General features: G+C 49.0%; 1 protein-coding gene across 4 annotated transcripts in view; it reads left to right on the top strand.

Annotated features, from left to right (window-relative positions):
- KMT5B (lysine methyltransferase 5B) overlaps window positions 1–13,871 on the top strand; it is a 387,499-nt gene that overhangs the window by 1,032 nt on the left and 372,596 nt on the right. The window contains exon 2 of one of the 4 annotated variants that reach the window (XM_030201303.1): window positions 135–192. The exons of the other annotated variants lie outside the window; for them this stretch is intronic. The gene's annotated coding sequence lies outside the window, so the exon portion shown is untranslated. The remainder of the gene's footprint in view (window positions 1–134; window positions 193–13,871) is intronic. 4 annotated transcript variants of the gene reach the window in all.

Here is a 13,871-nt window from a genome sequence, read left to right as displayed (position 1 = left end):
AGGCCTTGTGATTTGAGGGCTGGCAAGTTATGTCTTTTTGTGTTTGTCTACTCTTGTGACCACCTGTGTAATGGCTTTGTAGATGGTTGTAGGGTAGTCTGTACGTATTCATGTCTGGTTAGCTCTTATTCCAGGAAGGAGGTTGGATGAAAACAGGAGACGGGATGACGTTAAAAAGTAGAAGTCATTTAGGTTAGTCTGTTACCCTTTCCTCGCGCAGCCGTCATCCCAATCCACTCAAAACAAAGCAAACAAATCTATGAGCTACTGTATCACCGTTCTTGTTTGTAGCATTTTTATTTAATCTCATTCATATTTTCAAACATGCTGGTATGTGCATCATACAGATGTACACAGAGGACGTATAATAACTTTTCATAGGTAGAATGGTAATTTGTTCTAGGGACACCCTAGCAAGTGTTAGTGCAGAGATTATTTTTTTTTCCTGGTAAAGGGCCCCTAAAACTGACATCATGTTATGAGAATCAGGTGTACCACATTTATTTACTTATTTGTGACATATTCTACATCAAACATGAATTAGGTTGCAACCTGGGAGCATTTAAAATCTTTTTTTTTCTTGTGCCTAGATCAAAAAAAAAAAGATGAGGTGGAAACTTGCTCCTTTTTTTTGTGGATTGCAGTGGTATATTATAAAAATGTGCTTGAAATTTTTTATTACTACTATTTAAAAGACAGGTATTGAATAATGAGGGCAGATCTACCTTCATGCAGAAGTCCAGAGTAGTCTGAGGTGTATTTTCAAAAGCACTTAGCCTTCCAAAGTTCCATAGGTTACTATGGAACTTTGGAAAGCTAAGTGCTTTGAAAATACGCCTCTAAATGTGCCAGCATTGTCCAGTTCAGCACACTATTAGCTGCCAAGTTCATACATTTTTAATTAAGTGTAAAATAAATCTGTTGTCTCTGGCTGCTTGATCTGTGAATATTCCATCACAGTTTATTGCTACCAAGTATTACATATTAATGACATTTGCTTTAAATTTTAATTCATTTATCTAGTCCTTACATGTACATGGTCTTGCTTTTTAAACCCAGAGGTGAATCCTAAGAGTGGTGGAACAATTAGGTATACAATGAGGCATATTTTCAAAGCACTTAGCCTTCCAAAGTTCCATAGAAACCTATGGAACTTTGGAAGGCTAAGAGGCATATTTTCAAAGCACTTTGGGAGGCTAAGTTCCATAGGTTTCTATGGAACTTTGGGAGGCTAAGTGCTTTGAAAATAAGCCTCTAAGTGCTTTGAAAATATGCCTCACTGTGTTTCTGGCTTTACTTGTTTTGGACTGCTGTACATCTGCTGTCTGGAATTTTGGAAGATGGAAATAAAATTTTTTTTTATGTACTCTGTATAAGTTGTTGTTTTCTTTTGCAATATGTGTATGGATGCCTGTTCTGGTGTATGTATGTGATAATACTTGAATAACTGTCTATACTTATGGCTATGACTTTTGTTGGGTATATATGCTAATCTCTACTCTGTTAAATGTTTCAGACATATCCATCTATTTGCTCCCATGATATAATGGAATTATATTGTTCTGTCTCGCCATATTTTCCAAAGGAAGCCACATTGAACCCGACTTTGCTTTGGATAATGTGTGATATAAATGTAAAAAAGAAAAATCCTTTATCCTTCATCTTTTAAGACACTGCCTATTCAGCTGGATGGTGATGGCACAAGGAAAGCAAGTTTGGTCCAGTGAAGACTAACTCAGAATAACTTGTTCCTAGTATTAGCATATTGAAAATGTGACCATACCATTCCTCTGTGGTTATGTTCCCCTAATAAGTTAAACGATTAACTGACTTTCTTGAAAGGGTTATATAAACTTTGGGTGCATGACTAGGGACACAAACATACACTTTATTTAATATCATAATTCCTCATGTACAGCCGAAAACAGACTTTTAGGGTGGATAGTGTATTATAGACCAGATAGAGATGAGAGTTTTCAGTTTTGGCACAGTATAAGTCATCACAAGAACAAAATATAAGAATATCAATGGACTGCATTGGGGGCTTGTAGCCCATTTAGTTATGTTTAAACAGAAGAGATTTGCATGAAACAAAATATTTTTATTTTGACTTGTAAAACCACTTGCCCTTGAAACATGTTCAAAACAGAATAATCCATTTGTGCATCTAAAAGGTAAACTTCTACAAAACAGATGAAGATGTGATTCCATGTGCCCCAATGAAAGGAGAATTTCTTCCATATAATTTTAGTATATTCCATATTCATAACACCAGGCTTCCCAAGGCGGATTACAACAGTTAAGATGAGCCCATCAGGAAACAGGATATCCTCACTGAAATTTGGCCATCTGTATTGTATAGCATATGAGCACAAAATAGAATTTATAAATGCTATTTCTACCAGCTACAGTATTTTTTAAGCTGTTTTAGTGATATTCAATTTTTATTTCATGATATTTATATCTAGGTATGGAAAGCTTTCAAATAAATTAAAAAGCTGTCGAAAAAAAAATTGTTCTCCACCTTTTAAAGGCACTGCCTAACTAGCTGGAAAAGCTTTAGACTTTTTACAAATGAACCACGCATAGGCAGTCCATTATTTCTAACTAATATCGTTTACTATTATTTTGGGTGTACTAAAACGGCAGCAAATTTCACCTACTGCCGGCAAACTCTGTCTACTGGCTTCAGCCCATATAATGGACTAGATAGGCGCACTCCATCTCCTGTTTTCATCCAACCTTCTTGCTCTCACTTCTGCCAGTGAAAAGTAACTTACGGCAAACTTAGTGAGAGAGATTGCTATTTTGTGGCTGATGTGTGTAGACTAGAGCTGTGGTCAGGTGTTGAATTTGAGGTAGGTTATGTTCAGATTTTGGGCACTACAAAAGCTTTTCAGACTCCCTTAGTGAAGGGGTTGAGTTAGTGTGTTGCTCTTTCCCAGTTCTGAAATATGGTCTTGATCCTCTGTTGCATTTTTTTCCCCTGTGGCTCCAAGGCAGGTTCTTTATTTTTTTTTATCTCTTCATCTCCTGTTCCCTTTAACTGCTCGCCCTAACTGAAACCTGGCTCACCCCTGATGACTCTGCCTCAGTCGCAGCCCTATGCCATGGAGGTTATCTTTTCTCCCATTCTCCCTGCCCAACTGGCAGTGGTGGCGGCATCGGGTTACTACTTTCGCCCTCCTGCAGTTTTCAACCTCTCCTCCTACCGCAGTCTCACCGCTCCTCATCCTTTGAAGTTCACTCCATCCATCTATTCTACCCGCTACCACTCAGAGTTGCAGTCATTTACCACCCCCCTGATAAGTCCCTCTCTTCCTTCCTTACCGACTTCGATGCCTGGCTCTCCGTTTTTCTTGAGCCCTCATCCCCATCCCTCGTTCTTGGAGACTTTAACATACACACTGATAACCCATCCGACTCATACGCTTCTCAGTTCCTCACTCTAACCTCCTCCTTCAACCTCCAACAGAGCTCCACCACCCCCACTCACCAATCTGGCCACTGTCTTGACCTCGTCCAATCCTCTACCTGCTCTCCCTCCAATTTCTGCGCCTCAGCTCTTCCTCTCTCTGACCATCACCTGATCATCTTCACACTTCATCACCCTCCCCCTCAGTCCTGCTCAACACTAACCACTACTTCCAGGAATCTCCAGGCTGTCGACCCTCCCACCTTATCCTCTAGTATTTCTAATCTCCTCCCTTCCATCATGTTGTCCGAGTCTGTCGACAAAGCCGTCTCCACTTACAGTGCCACTCTGTCCTCTGGACACCCTTGCACCATGTATCTCCCGTCCCACAAGGCGTACTAATCCCCAGCCATGGCTGACCCCTTGCACCCGATACCTTCGCTCCTGCGCCCAATCGGCTGAACGCCTCTGGAGGAAATCTCGCACCCATACTGATTTCATTCATTACAAATTCATGCTATCCTCCTTCCAGTCCTCCCTATTTCTCACCAAACAGGACTATTACACCCAATTGACTAATTCCCTCAGCTCTAACCCTTGTCGTCTCTTCGCCACCCTTTTCTCCCTCCTCAAAGTGCCCTCCCACCCCCCCCCCCCTTCACTCTCTCCTCAATCACTAGCTGACTACTTCCGCGACGGTGCAGAAGATCAACCTTGAATTCACCACCAAACCTTCTCCTCTTCTTCATCTTATAACCCACTTCCTCAATCAACCAACCCAGGCCGCCTTCTCCTCTTTTCCTGACATCACCGAAGAGGAAACCGCCCACCTTCTTTCCTCCTCAAAATGCACCACCTGTCCCTCTGACCCCATCCCCACCAACTTAACACCATCTCTCCTACTGTCACCCCCCTATCTGTCATATCCTCAACCTCTCTCTCCACTGCAACTGTCCCTCACACTTCAAGCATGCTGTTGTCACACCACTCCTCAAAAAACCATCACTTGACCCTACTTGTCCCTCCAACTACCGCCCCATCTCCCTCCTACCCTTCCTCTCCAAGATACTTGAATGCGCCGTTCACAGCCGTTGCCTTGATTTTCTCTCCTCTCATGCCATCCTCGATCCTCTTCAATCTGGCTTTCGCCCCCTACACTCAACAGAAACAGCACAATCAAAAGTCTGCAATGACCTGTTCCTTGCCAAATCCAAAGGTCACTACTCCATCCTCATCCTCCTCGACCTATCCGCCGCTTTTGACACTGTCAATCACAATTTACTTCTTGCCACACTGTCCTCATTTGGGTTCCAGGGCTCTGTCCTCTCCTGGTTCTCCTCTTATCTCTCCTACCGTACCTTCAGAGTACATTCTCATGGTTCTTCCTCCACCTCCATCCCGCTGTCTGTTGGAGTTCCTCAGGGATCTGTCCTTGGACCCCTTCTTTTTTCAATCTACACCTCTTCCCTGGGCTCCCTGATCTCATCTCATGGTTTCCAATATCATCTTTGTGCTGACGACACCCAGCTTTATCTCTCCACACCAGGCATCACTGTGGAAACCCAGGCCAAAGTATCGGCCTGCTTATCCGACATTGCTGCCTGGATGTCCAACCGCTACCTGAAACTGAACATGGCCAAGACCGAGCTTATTGTCTTCCCTCCCAAACCCACTTCTCCTCTCCCTCCACTCTCTGTCTCAGTTGATAACACCCTCATCATCCCCGTCTCATCTGCCCGCAACCTCGGAGTCATCTTTGACTCCTCCCTCTCCTCTGCGCATATCCAGCAGATAGCCAAGACCTGTCGCTTCTTCCTCTATAACATTTAGCAAAATTCGCCCTTTCCTCTCTGAGCACATCACCCGAACTCTCATCCAATCTCTCATTACCTCTTGCCTTGACTACTGCAACCTACTCCTCACTGGCCTGCACTTAGCCATCTATCCCCCCTTCAGTCCGTTCAGAACTCTGCTGCACGATCTTCCGCCTGGACCGATATACTCCTATCACCCCTCTCCTCAAGTCACTTCACTGGCTTCTGATCAGGTACCGCATACAGTTCAAGCTTCTCCTACTAACCTACAAATGCACTCGATCTGCAACCCCTCCTTACCTCTCTACCCTCATCTCCCCTTACGTTCCTACCCGTAACCTCCGCTCTCAAGACAAATCCCTCCTTTCAGTACCCTTCTCCACCACCGCCAACTCCAGGCTCCGCCCTTTCTGCCTCGTCTCACCTCACCTCACCCCATGCTTGGAATAAACTCCCTGAGCCCATACGCCAGGCCCCCTCCCTGCCCATCTTCAAATCCTTACTCAAAGCCCACCTCTTCAATGTCGCCTTTGGCACCTAATCACTTTACCTCTATTCAGGAAATCTAGACTGCCCCAACTTGACATTTCGTCCTTTAGATTGTAAGCTCCTTTGAGCATGGACTGGCCTTCTTTGTTAAACTGTACAGCGCTGCGTAACCCTAGTAGCGCTCTAGAAATGTTAAGTAGTAGTAGTATATGTTTTATTTGTGATCCTATATAATGAGTATGATTTCTGCTGTCATTTTTTAAAGCTTTTTATTTAGGGCTGCATTTTGATTAAAAAATTTAAATCGCATTTAATCACACAGAGGTATTTTTAACATTTTTCTGAGGACAAGCAGGCCAGTTCTTCTCTCATGTGAGTGACGTTATCCATGGCGCCTGATGTGGAACGCTTTTTCAGTGTACTATCTCTAAGAGCTCACAGTAGCATCCCCCACAGCGCATGTGCGAGTACCTTCAAGCCTGCTGTGAGAGCACAGGACCATCAATTTCTCTTCACGATGAGGAGAGAATTCGTTGGTTGCTGCTCCTCACAGTGTCTTGAGGGCCTGATGCCCAAAGCTTACTGTGCTGGTAACGTTTGCTTTACACTGATTGTTGCACAAAGGGGCTTTCTGTGGCTCTAACGTGTGTGCCTTTAGCAGCCACCAAGAACCCCATGCAAATGTATTACATTGAGCTGATATTTCAATAAGTATTCTGAGCAATGCACATCCATTTCTGTGCACGTACCCTTAACTGCGCGGTATTTATTTTTTGTTACATTTGTACCCCACGCTTTCCCACTCATGGCAGGCTCAATGCGGCAGGCAATATTGGCAGTGGAGGCCACCATAGGAGGCTCGTGTTGTGAGCAAGTGGAGGCAGCGGGGATGTGTGTTGCGGGGTGCACAGAGGCACAAGCAGGCACCAGGGATTTCTTTCTCTCAAACAGGATTCCCGCTGTGAGGCGTTGGTGCATGTTCCATTTTCTTTTGGTGCCTCCCGATGCGGCTCCTGTTTTCCGAATGTTAGCTGCGTTGGCGGCTTTGTCTGTGCTATGGGGACCCCTTCAGGCTTTGTACCAACCTCTCCTGATTCAGGGGAATTGTGCCCAGATTTTATCCTCCTTTTTCCATATCATCATGCTGATCAATCCATAGACTGGTGGGTTGTGTCCATCTACCAGCAGGTGGAGATAGAGAGCAAACTTTTGCCTCCCTATATGTGGTCATGTGCTGCCGGAAACTCCTCAGTATGTTCTCTATCTCAGCAGGTGGTGGTCACACACAGCAGCAGCTCTGGCTAGGCCTCCAAGCCTAATTTTTAGGTTTTGTTGAGTGCCTGGGGTTGAGGGCTCTTCTTGAGCAAGTGCAAACCTGGTGGCGCCAGGTCCCTCCTTTTCTCCCCCCTCCCGCTGGCTCCGTTAAAAAAAAAAAAAAAATTTTGAACGTCCTTAAAGGCGTTTATTTCGACGTTTATTTAAACGTTTATTGCAGCTACTCACTGGGACACCAGGTCGTTACAGCTCGGAGCGGAAAGCAGGTAATTTTTACCTTTTATAGCGGGCAGGGGGTTCCCCGATTGGTCTCCACGTGGCCTATGGCGTCGGAGGGCGAGGGCGCAAGAGTCGCTCCCCGGATCGCGTGTGCGCTTCTAGAGGGGATGCGGGGGTCTTAAAGTCTGATTCGCCCTTGTTGGGTGACAGTTTCGTGACCGATGAGTGTCCCGGTCCTTCCTCCGGTGTGGCGGTTTTTTCCCGCCATAAACGCCCATCCCCCGCGGCTCGCCTCCGCCATATTGGCCGGCCACGCGGCTCGGACGGCTTCTTCTTGGGCCGCCCTTGAGGTGGGAGACATTGGTGCCATGAACGCCCTTAATTTGGGCGACGGCACAAAAGCGGCTAAAGTTAAGCGCCGTTCTTCCCACGCAGCTCCTTTGCGGAGTGTCGCGCCGGACGCCATCTTGGATGCGCAGCATGTCTCTCCCCCGCTCTTGCGAGCGCCGGTTGAGGGTGCGTCTAGGGCTGTAGCCCAGGCTGCGGAAGTGCACAGTATGGGGGGTTTCTCCCCCGAGTTTGTTTTGCTGCTGCATCAGGCCTTCCTTATGCAAAACGCTGCCCCTGCTCCCTCGTCTGGTAAAGAGGTTGAGGCCCCCGGAGGTAAACGCCCTCGGGTTGATTCCCAGGCCTTGGAGGACTTTGTCTCCTCCGATGTAGATGAGGGCAGCGTATCTGAGTTCTCCCAACGGTCCTTTGCGGATTCCTTGGAGGAGACGGATCCCCGCTCGGATGGAGTGGATGACCCCTCTGCAGCGCGGCTCTTTAGCTCAGAGGATTTGCCCAACCTGTTAATGCAGGCCATGGGCATTTTGAAGATTTCCTCTCCGGAGGACGTCTCTCCCTCAGCCCCTGTTGGCTCTGCCATTATGCTGGGGACGAAGCGCCCGCATAGAACCTTCCACGTGCATGATGCCATGCACACCTTAATTTCGGCTCAATGGGATGTCCCGGAAGCGAGCCTTAAAGTGGCTAGGGCTATGTCCCGCCTCTATCCTTTGCCTGAAAGTGAACGTGAGGCCTATCTGTGGCCTACCGTGGTTTCTTTAATCACTGCGGTGACTAAGAAAACGGCGTTGCCGGTGGAAGGTGGCACGGCCCTAAAGGACGCCCAAGACAGAAGATTGGAGGCGGCCTTAAGGTCGTCCATTGAGGCGGCTGCTTTAAGTTTGCAGGCCTCAGTTTGCGGCTCCTATGTGGCCAGGGCGTGCCTGACTATGGTGCAGCGGGCTTTCCCCTCGGATCATTCCTTGAGGGCTGATTGGCCGGCCCTGGAATCGGGCTTAGCCTATTTGGCAGACTTGCTGTATGATGTCTTGAGGGCCTCAGCTAAAGGCATGGCTCAGACAATCTCTGCGCGGCGGTGGCTTTAGCTGAAGCATAGGTCTGCTGACCACGCCTCTAAATCCCGCCTGGCTAGATTGCCTTTTAAAGGCAAGCTGCTCTTTGGGGTCGAGCTGGACAAAATCGTGACCGATCTCGGCACGTCTAAGGGCAAGAAGTTACCAGAGGTCAGGGCTCGGGCTAGTGCTCGCCCCGGTACCTCCAGAGGATGATTTCAGGAAGCCCGTCGGTACCGCCCGGGCAGGTCGGGCTCCTCTGCCCCCTCTTCCTTCAAGAGGAACTTCTCCCCCAAGCAGCATTTCTTTCGCAGAGACCGCCGTCCCGGAGGTGCTCCCTCCGGTCCTCCCCTAGGGTCTCGTACCCAATGACGGGGCCTTGGTCCACGCCCCAGTGCAGATTGGAGGACGGCTGTCCTCGTTTTTGGGCGAGTGGACCACAATAACTTCAGACGCTTGGTTGCTGGAAGTCATCAGAGACGGCTACAAGTAGAGTTCTGCCGACCCTTAAGAGACGGGTTTGTACTCTCTCCCTGCAAGTCTCCGGTCAAAGCTGTGGCAGTGCAGCAGACCTTGGATAATCTGATCCGCCTGGGTGCGGTCGTTCCGGTGCCAGAAAATCAGCTTGGCAAGGGACGTTACTCCATTTACTTTGTGGTACCAAAGAAAGGAGGTTCTGTACGGCCTATCCTTGACCTCAAAGGGGTCAATCGGGCCTTGAAAGTTCGGCACTTTCGCATGGAGACTCTCCGCTCTGTTATAGCGGCAGTGAAGGCAGGGGAGTACCTGGCATCCTTGGACATCAAGGAAGCGTACTTGCATATTCCCATCTGGCCTCCCCATCAACGCTTTCTGCGTTTTGCAGTCCTGGGCCGACACTTCCAGTTCAGAGCCCTCCCGTTCGGGTTGGCTACTGCTCCGCAGACCTTCTCCAAAGTAATGGTGGTCATCGCGGCCTTCCTGAGGAAGGAAGGAGTACAAGTCCATCCTTATCTGGACGACTGGTTGATCCGAGCCCCCTCTTATGCAGAGTGCGGCAAAGCTGTGAACAGGGTGGTTGCTCTTTTGAGCTCCCTGGGGTGGATCATCAACTGGGAGAAAAGCCAGCTGCGCCCGACTCAGTCCCTAGAGTATCTTGGAGTTCGATTCGACACCCAAGTGGGCAGAGTGTTCCTGCCAGACAATCGGATTGTCAAACTTCAGGCTCAGGTGGACCAGTTCCTAGTAGCCTCTCCTCTTCGGGCTTGGGACTATGTGCAGCTGTTGGGCTCTATGACGGCCACGATGGAAGTAGTGCCCTGGGCCAGGGTTCATATGAGACCACTACAACACTCTGCTGCAGCGCTGGACTCCGATGTCGGAGGATTATGCTGTGCGCCTTCCCTTGGACCCAGCAGTGCGCAAGGCGCTGAGCTGGTGGATGCAGACAGACAAGTTGTCTGCGGGAATGCCTCTGGTGACCCCGGAGTGGATTGTCGTCATGACGGACGCCTCTTTGTCGGGCTGGGGAGCCCACTGCTTGGGAAGGACAGCGCAGGGGCTCTGGTCTCCTGCAGAGGCAAAGTGGTCTATCAACCTCCTGGAACTCAGAGCCATTCGGTTGGCGCTTTTGGAGTTCATCCCGGTACTGGCGTTGAAGCCAGTACGGGTCCTGTCGGACAATGCCACGGCTGTGGCCTATGTCAACCGCCAGGGAGGTACCAAGAGCGCCCCTCTAGCCAAGGAGGCTATGAGTCTATGCCAGTGGGCGGAAGCGAACCTGGAACAGCTGTCAGCGGCCCACATTGCCGGAGTCATGAATGTCAAGGCGGACTTTCTCAGTCGCCATTCCTTGGAGCCCGGAGAGTGGCAGCTATCTGCTCAGGCGTTCTTGGACATCACGAAGCGCTGGGGCCAGCCGAGCCTAGATCTGATGGCGTCATCGGCCAATTGCCAAGTGCCGCGCTTTTTCAGCAGAGGACGGGACCCTCGATCCCTGGGAGTAGATGCTCTTCTCCAACAGTGGCCGACACAAGAGCTTCTCTATGTGTTTCCGCCCTGGCCCATGCTGGGCAGGGTGCTAGACCGGGTGGCAAAGCATCCAGGCCGGATAATCCTGGTGGGTCCGGATTGGCCCAGACGTCCCTGGTATGCGGACTTGATCAGGCTCTCAGTCGACGATCCTCTGCGGCTGCCAGTGGAGCAGGGCCTGTTGCATCAGGGTCCCGTGGTGATGGAGGATCCCTCCCCCTTTGGTCTTACGGCCTGGCTATTGAGCGGCAGCGTCTGAGGAAGAAGGGCTTCTCAGACAAGGTCATCGCCACTATGCTGAGAGCGAGGAAGCGCTCTACTTCTACTGCTTACGCCAGGGTTTGGCGTACCTTTGCAGCGTGGTGTGAAGCAGGCTCATTTTCTCCATTCACTGCTCCAATTTCTTCAGTGTTGGCATTCCTGCAAGAAGGTCTGGAGAAAGGTCTGTCGCTCAGTTCCCTTAAAGTCCAGGTAGCGGCCCTGGCTTGCTTCAGGGGCCGCCTGAAGGGTGCTTCCCTGGCTTCGCAGCCAGATGTGGTGCGTTTTCTCAAGGGAGTTAATCACCTGCGCCCTCCTCTGCACTCGGTGGTGCCTGCGTGGAATCTCAATCTGGTGCTAAGAGCATTACAGAAGCCGCCTTTTGAACCCTTGTCGAGGGCATCTCTGAAAGACCTGACGTTGAAAGCAGTCTTTTTGGTGGCTATCACTTCAGCCAGAAGAGTTTCCGAGCTCCAGGCGCTCTCATGTCGAGAGCCTTTGCTGCAGTTCACTGAGGCAGGAGTGACTATTCGCACTGTGCCTTCATTCCTGCCCAAGATTGTTTCTCGCTTCCATGTGAATCAGCAGCTCTGTCTCCCTTCCTTTCGTAGGGAGGACTACCCAGAGGAATACTCTGCTCTTAAATATCTGGATGTGAGACGAGTCATCATCAGATACTTGGAAGTGACCAATGATTTCCGGAAATCGGATCATCTGTTTGTCCTGTTTGCAGGTCCTCGTAAGGGTCTGCAGGCTGCTAAGCCTACAGTGGCAAGATGGGTCAAGGAAGCCATTGCAGCGGCTTATGTGGCCGCAGGGAAGGTGCCGCCTATCCAGCTGAAGGCTCACTCCACTAGAGCTCAGGCGGCCTCGATGGCAGAGGCCGGGTCCGTCTCCTTGGAAGAGATATGCAAGGCGGCAACTTGGGCATCGGCCCATACATTCTCCAAGCATTACCGCTTGACTGTGGCTGCTCGGGCGGAGGCCCGGTTTGGAGCTTCAGTGTTGCGGTCAGGGATTTCTATGTCCCACCCTGGGTGAGTACTGCTTCGGTACATCCCACCAGTCTATGGATTGATCAGCTTGATAATATGGAAGGTAAAATTATGTATCATACCTGATAATTTTCTTTCCATTAATCATAGTTGATCAATCCATAGCCCCTCCCAGATATCTGTACTGTTTATATTCTGGTTGAATTGTAGGTTCAAGTTTAGTCTTCAGTTACTTCAGGAGGACTTCGTGTTCAAGTTTTTTCAATTGGATTCTTCAAGAGTTGAGACGAGTTTGTGTTACAGTGAGCTGCTGCATTCCTCTCCCCTCCGTTTTATGGGGCTGGATTGAGACTTAAATTCTGCCGGCACTCCCTCCCGCTTCGAGCGGCTGTAGGGCAGCTTTGTACCCCTCCCGCTTCGGCGGTGTTAGGGTCAGTCAGCTCCTCCCGCGGTTGCGGTTGCAGGATAAGCCAGATCCCCCCGCATCGGCGGGGTGGTGTCCCTCCCCCGCTCCGTGGGGATGAGCTGGACGGATTCCCCTCCCCCACTTGTGTGGGGATGAGCTGGGTTACTTCCCCTCCCCCGTTTCGGTGGTGGTGAGCTGGGCAGAGTGTCCCTTTGTGGGTGTAATTCTCTAAGTGCTGAGTCCTGCGGATGGAGCTTTGATATCGACATACTGAGGAGTTTCCGGCAGCACATGACCACATATAGGGAGGCAAAAAGTTTGCTCTCTATCTCCACCTGCTGGTAGATGGACACAACCCACCAGTCTATGGATTGATCAGCTATGATTAATGGAAAGAAAATTATCAGGTATGATACATAATTTTACCTTCTGTTATAGCAACTTACAAAATGTCATGATTTCGCCCATTTGGTTAGGTATGTGCTTTTCTTCCATGGGCATGATTTCAGTCAGGCTTTGGTTTTTGGCGGCTGCATATGTAGAATCTCTCTCTCTTCTCTCTCTACTCTCTTTTCTCTCTCTCTCATAAAAAGAAGAAGTATGCCTACTTATCCTTAATTCACTTTGTCTTCCTCTCTTGTGGCTTCAGTTTTAGCAGTCACATATTGACCTGAGGCACAACAGTCTCAGGTGATCTTCTTGCAGAGGCAGCAGCTACAGGCGGCTTTTTTGTCTCGTGATTTTCGCTCTGGGATATCTTTCTTCTCATATCATATGAATTACACTCTGGGAGATGTTTCTTCTCATATCATATGTTCCTCAGGTGTATATTGTGCAACTGCAGCGGCTGGCAGTTTATCTGGGGCTTCAGTCAGTTATTCAACAGGGGTTTATATACCTTCTTCTCGGCATAAGATTTTGTTATATGCCTGTTTATTTAACTCTACTCTTGTTCTCACCTCTTTTGATTCAGGTGATCAGGTATTTTCTTGATGACAGCCTTTACTTCCTTGTCATCAAGCAGATGAAGCCATTACGTATGGGTTGTGTCCATCAACCAGCAGGGGGAGATAGAGAGCATTCAGTTTTTCACAGTGCCTCATGGCCAGCTAGCTCCACTGCCTCTTCAGTATCTCCCCAAGCAGGGTGGCTGCAGCTTCTTGGAGCTCCATCAAAAATATGCCTGGGGGTGGCTCCTGGCTTGCCAGTTGTTAGCCGGGGTGTTAGAGGCTATAGCAGCTTCACTTTGAAGGCACATAGGTCAGCCCTTTCCCTGTCCTTTCCCACTCAGTGGATACAGGCACATTGGTTTGCCTTTCCCTGCCTTTCCCACTTATCTAAGCCTCCGGAGTGTTTTTATTTACCTCTTTTGCCTCTGCTTTCCTCACAGCGTTTAAAAAAAATAAAAATAATAATAATTAAAGTCGCGTCGCGCTTAAGCGCAGCGATCTTGGAAAAGAGGTTTTTTTTTTTCTTGAGATTCTTCTGCAGGACCGGAGCTGTGATACTCGGTCTAGTGAGGTAAGAGTGTTTTCTGACTCCTCCGGGGTGGGCCCGCGATCGGGGCGTTTTTGGCGCGAACTGCCATTT

This window comes from Microcaecilia unicolor, chromosome 4 (genome assembly GCF_901765095.1).
Source record: "Microcaecilia unicolor chromosome 4, aMicUni1.1, whole genome shotgun sequence".
In the NCBI taxonomy this organism is placed as follows: Eukaryota; Metazoa; Chordata; class Amphibia; order Gymnophiona; family Siphonopidae; genus Microcaecilia; species Microcaecilia unicolor.
Note: the sequence above shows the minus strand (reverse complement) of the source record. Positions and strands in the feature narration are given on the sequence as shown.